The sequence below is a fragment of the Arachis ipaensis genome, chromosome B8 (genome assembly GCF_059453495.1).
Source record: "Arachis ipaensis isolate K30076 ecotype BB chromosome B8, ASM5945349v1, whole genome shotgun sequence".
NCBI lineage: Eukaryota > Viridiplantae > Streptophyta > Magnoliopsida > Fabales > Fabaceae > Arachis > Arachis ipaensis.
This window is the reverse complement of record NC_142443.1, coordinates 105,678,740-105,684,762: the sequence shown is the minus strand read 5'-3', so window position 1 is coordinate 105,684,762 and position 6,023 is coordinate 105,678,740. Positions and strand designations below refer to the sequence as shown.

Genomic DNA, 6,023 nt, shown 5'->3' with positions numbered 1-6,023 from the left:
ATCACTTATATAGGAAAGTGATGAGTGAATGAAAGGTGTGGATTGATGGGGTGGTTATGTGATGGACGGATGGGGTTTAGCAATGGATGAGCACAAGGATCATCAACTTTATGATGGGGTTGGTTCAGTTTCCAAGCTTGTTCTTCTTCCAATGTTGCATGGCGACAATTCCCAATGCAATCTCCTTGAAGACACGTGTATAGTCCTCTCTTTTTGTGGTGGCCGAATCCTCCTTCAATTGTCCCATCAATTCTCCTACAGTATAAAAGAAATATGATTAATAAAATTGTGGAAAGTGGCGGCAAAATTTAAAAAAAAGAAGAGAAAGAGTAACTACTTTTTAAAATTTTTGTTTCTAGTTACTAATTGCTATTCATGAGTGCAAACCAACTAACCAACTAAATGTCCATGTATGCAACATTGGTGACACCAAATTTAGTTTGTGGCACTGTGGTGTAAGAAGATTTGTTCAAGGTGCTAAGAGTGACATGCTATGAGTTGCATTCATGTTCTCTTAGTGTGCCTTGAACACCAAACTTGTTCTTCACTATATGTTGCATTCAAGGATATGTCAAAGTTGATTTGAATTTCATGAACCTTGTTTTATTAACTACTTTAAAAGCATGTAAAACATGGGTTGCCTCCCATGAAGTGCTTCTTTAGCGTCACTAGCTTGACGTTCTGCCTTTTGTCAGGGTGACTGGTAGTGCTTCAGATCTTCTCCTCTTGCAGTAAACCTATATCCATTGGCTTCATCAAGGATCTCTACATGTTCTAGGAAGAGAACTTTGTTGATGGTGAAAACCTTGGGTAGCTGAGATGGGATGGTGGGGAGATGAGGTGGGATATCTGGGAAGTAAGCTGAGATCACTTTATCCCCTGGAGAGAAATCTTCTGTAGGGATCTTCTTGTTCCTCCATCTCCTTGGTGCCTTCTTCTTTGTTTCTTTTGCTGTTATCCTGCTCTTTGTGGTCTCTTTTCCTAGGGAGATTTTTTTGCTGGTCTCATATGATTCTGGTGGTTTTGGCTCCACTTGAGTTTTCTTTAGCTGTGACACCTTCTGGCTGTTTTGCTTATCAACCAAGGGGATTCCCATGTGTACATTTTGTGCTTCAGTGCTTGTTTCTTCCACCAGTGCTTTGTTGTGATTTTCCCTTGGTTCCTTGTTTTCCTGGTCTGCTTCTTGTGAGGGTTTGAAGACATTGAATGCGAGTTGTTCATCATGTATCCTCAGTATTAGCTCTACTCGCTCCACATCTATGAGTGCTCTGGCTGTAGCTAGGAACGGTCTTCCCAATATGATTGGGTGGATGGGACTCTCTTCCATTTCCAATATGACAAAATCTGTGGGGAGGAAATAGTTTTCCACTTTCACCAACACATTTTCAACCATTCCCACTGCTTGTTTTTGAGTTTTGTCAGCCAGCCTGATGACTACGTCTGTGGGCGTTAGCTCATTGATCTGCAGCTTCTTCATTAGAGATAGAGGCATTAAGTTGATGCTTGCTCCCAGGTCACAAAGTCCCTTATCAATCAGTGTTTTTCCTATGGCACAGGGGATGTGAAAACACCCTGGGTCTTTCCTTTTTGTAGGCAACTCTGTTTGAATGAGAGCACTGCACTCCTTATTCATCACTATTGTTTGTCCTCCCTTGAGTGAGCTTTTCCTGGTTAGCAGCTCCTTCATATACTTAATTTATGAGGGCATTTGTTGGAGGGCCTTGATGAATTGTATATTTACATGGAGAGATGCAAACATGTCAAGAAACCTTGAGTATATTCTCTTCTCTACACCACCATTGAGTATTTGGGGAAAGGGTGCATAGAGTCTCAGCAGCTCCTTCTGTGTGATTGTGGTTTCTTGATGATTCTCTTCCTGCTTTTCTGCTGATGTATCTTCACGTTGTTCTAATGGTTTGTTCGGCTCTTCCTCAGTCTCCTTATCACTTATAGTAACCATCTTGCAATCTTCCCATCTGACCTTCTTTGCTTCACCTCTCGGATTTTTTTCTGTGTCACTTGGAAAGCTATCAGTAGGTTTGGGGATCTTCTCAGAAAGGTATCCCAATTGAAACTCCAGCCTCTTGATGGTGTCTCCCTGGTTCTTGATATTGGCTCGCACCTCCTCCTTGAACACCTTGTTATCTTGGATTTCCTTACATATGCCCTCAAGTAGAGTCTCAATCCTTGATAGTCTTTCTTCCGAATATGAAGAGTTGAGATTGGAAGGATGAGAAGGGCCATTTTGACTTTGGTATGGATGTTGAGAGGTGTTGTTAGGTGGGTGTTGATATGACCTCTGTGTGGAGTGTTGGTGAGCTGCATTGTTGTTGGGGTTGTGGCGTCTCTGATCTTGGCCTTGATCCTGTTGGTTTCCCCACCCAAAGTTTGGGTGGTTCCTCCAACCGGGATTATATGTTTTGGAGTATGGGTCATGGTGCTGCCTAGGTGAATTTCCAATGTAGTTGGCTTGTTCCTGATCACCCTCTGCTTCATCATTCACTCCTTCTTGAGCTGCTGCTGAGGTGGTGATTGCTGCCACTTGATTCCTCTCCATCTTTTTGGTAAGGTCAGCCAACTGCTTGGTAATAAGCTTGTTTTGAGCTAGCAGTGCATCCACATTGTTCAGCTCCATCACTCTTCTAGTGTTGCCTCTTTCAAAAGCATAGAAGTAGTCATTCTCTGCTACAGTCTCAATGACATCTATGGCTTCTTCAATGGTCTTCTTCTTGTTCAGAGATCCCCCGGATGAGTGGTCTACTGCCTTCTTTGATTCATACGAAAGGCCTTCATAGAAAATGTGCAACTGCACCCATTCATTGAACATATCTGGCGGGCATCTTCTTGTCAGGTCCTTAAACCTCTCCCATATTTCATATAGAGTCTCACCATCTTGCTGCCTGAAGGTTTATACCTCAGCTCTCAACCTATTGATTCGTTGAGGAAGATAGAATCTTGCCAAGAATTTGTTCACCACGTCTTTCTAGGTTGCTAAACTCTCCTTTGAAAAGGATTCCAGCCATTTAGATGCTTTGTCCTTGAGTGAGAAGGGAAACAGAAGTAGTCTATAGGTGTCAGGGTGAACACCATTAGACTTCACAGTATCGTATATCCTCAGGAAGGTGGTTAGATGTTGATTGGGGTCTTCTTGGACACTTCCTCCGAATGAACAATTGTTCTGAACAAGGGTGATGAGCTGTGGCTTTAGTTCAAAGTTGTTGGCATGTATGGTTGGCCTTTGGATGCTACTTCCACAGTTTCCTGGATTTGGGTTGATGTAAGAACCCAGAACTCTTCTCTCTTGTCCAGCCTGATGCGCTGGACCTTCTCTGCTATGGTTGTGAACCTCTTCTTCATGATGGTTCTCCATATTCTCATCCATGTCTGGTTCAAAGTGCTCCTCCTCTTCCTCAGCACCAACTACTGTCTTCCCTCTTGCTTCCCTCCTTAATCTAAGGAAGGTCCTCTCAGGTTCAGAATCAAAGGAAGTTGAAGCTATGCTTCTTCTACCTGTCATACACCCAATAAGGCACAAGCAAGAAAGATAGATGCAGACAATATTTTCTGCAGAAATACTGTTAGTGTGAGTGATGCAATATATCAAACAGTTAGTGGGTCAGTGAACCAAATATTAAAACAAAATGCAGGTAACACCACTAATGGGTGAAAGGTAAAGGGAAAGAAATAACTAAAACTGAAAGTAAATTACTCAGATGAAACTAAATCAAACAAAAGGAAAATGCTCAATCTATTTATCCACCAATTTAATCATTGTTGATACAAAATCAATCCCCGGCAATGGCGCCATAAACTTGATGCACGGAAACTTGTCTCTTAACATATCTCCGTCGGCAAGTATACCGAATTGTCGTCAAGTAAAAACTCACAATAGAGTGAGGTCGAATCCCACAGGGATTGATTGGTCAAGCAACTTTAATTAGAGGAATGTTCTAGTTGAGCTAAGCAGAATTTGGTTTGAGAGTTGCAGGAAATTAAATGGCGGGAAGGTAAATAGCAGAAAATGTAAATGCTGGAAATAAAGAGCTGAAAATAGATGACGGAAAATAAATTGAAGAATCTTAAATGGGAATGGGGAAGATGATCATAAAAGTAATTGGCAGAAATTAAAGAGAATGGGTAAGATCAGAAATGGGGAGTTCATTGGGCTTAGGAGATGTTGCATCCTCCGGATCAAGTTCATTTTTATCTCTTCCTCAATCAATGCATTCATTGATCTCCTTGGCAATCTTAAGTGATTGAATTCCAATTCCTTGGTAATTCAATCTCTCAAATCTTGATCAATAGCCAATTTCTTGGCCCAATTGCTCATGAGAAGAGATGAGTTATGGTCACTGATTATACCACATGTATTTCCAAATCAAAGTGTTGGTAGGATTATATGTCACTATATCCATCCAAACCCCAATTTTGTCCAACATGAGAAAGCATTTCTAGCATGATCTCTTCATTCCTCTTCCAAGGTTTCGAAGAGATCCAAGTATGAATAGCTTCTTTTCCAAGATAACTACTCAATTGGATGAAGATTGAAAGCTTTCTAGTAAAATCAAGAGAAAAGAAAGAAGAAGAATAATGAAAACTATTATTGATCCATCAAATTACAACAGAGCTCCCTAACCCAATGAAAGGGGTTTAGTTGTTCATAGCTCTGGGAATGGAAAACAAAGATGGAGAATGCATTCTGAAAAGTTAAACTAGAAGTTGTAGAGAAAGTAAAAAATACAGAGAGTAATTCTAATAATGCCCCCAAAAGCTCCCTTCTAGTTCAAAGTTCTCCCAATTTATACTATTCTTCTGATCTTCTAGTTGCTTCTTCAAGTCTCGGATATGGGCCTTTGGATCTTGAGTTGAAGCAGTTATCTTCTTCAGTGGGCTCAGCTTTACTTGCAGAGAAAGTGTGCAGTAGGTATGGACTGTAGCTTGGGGCGTTAGTGGTGTTAACGTTAAGTGAAACTGTGGGGTCGAGAACGTTAGTGACAATCACCTTTTTCACTAATGTTCCTAACCCAAAAATGGTCCACGTTAACTTCAACGTTAGTAGCACTAACGTGACCACTAACGTTGCTTCTTGGCCCTTCGCAAACGTTACTGGGGTTTACCTTTTCCAATAACGTTGAGAGTACCCCTTTCTCCCTACGTTAGAGTTCACGTTAGTATAGTTAACGTGGCCTTTAACGTAGGCTTGCCAAATCTTCGAGAGCGTTAGTGACACTTACCTTTGTCACTAACGCTTCAAAACGCCCCTTCTTCCCACGTTAGAGTTCACGTTAACTAGGTTAACGTGACTTCTAACGTGGTATTGATAGCCAACTCCAACGTTAGTGACAAAGGTGAGTGTCACTAATGTTGGCTCATCATCCCTCTTCTCCACGTTAGCTTCCACGTTAATGTAATTAACGTGGCAACTAACGTGGCTCATAGTGGCTTAATCAAACGTTAGTGACAAAGGTGAGTGTCACTAACGTTGGTGATTCCTTGCTCCCTCCACGTTAGAGTCCTCGTTAACTAGGTTAACGTGACTCTTAACGTGGCAAATATGAGCTTAGTCCAACGTTAGTGACAAAGGTGAGTGTCACTAACGTTGGCATTATCTTCCTCATCCACGTTAGAGTTCATGTTAACTGAGTTAACGTGACTCTTAATGTGGCCAGCTGCCACTTTGGAACGTTAGTGGCACTTACTTTTACCACTAACGTTGGAGTTCTACTTCTCTTTCATGTTAGCTTCCACGTTAACATAGTTAACGTGGCAACTAACGTGGGCTATGATGGCTCACGAAGGCATTAATGGCGATCACTTTTCTCATTAACGTTGCAAGCTAGCCTCCATTCCACGTTAGTGGTCATGTTAGCTAGACTAACGTAGCTACTAACGTGGTTCTTCTTTGCTTCCTTTGTCCTGAAATCAAGCAATAAAGTACATCAAAGCTCTAATCCAAGTTATGAGACATGCATCATTCAATTTTGTCATTTAATTCATGCATAATTCTCATGAAATCATGTAAA

General features: G+C 41.3%; 1 non-coding gene across 1 annotated transcript; it reads left to right on the top strand.

Annotated features, from left to right (window-relative positions):
* The first annotated feature begins 2,822 nt into the window (after nucleotides 1-2,822).
* On the top strand, nucleotides 2,823-2,929 carry LOC148549125 (small nucleolar RNA R71). Its single transcript, XR_015898245.1, has one exon. It is a non-coding gene; the product is annotated as a small nucleolar RNA R71 (small nucleolar RNA).
* The last annotated feature ends 3,094 nt before the right edge of the window (nucleotides 2,930-6,023 follow it).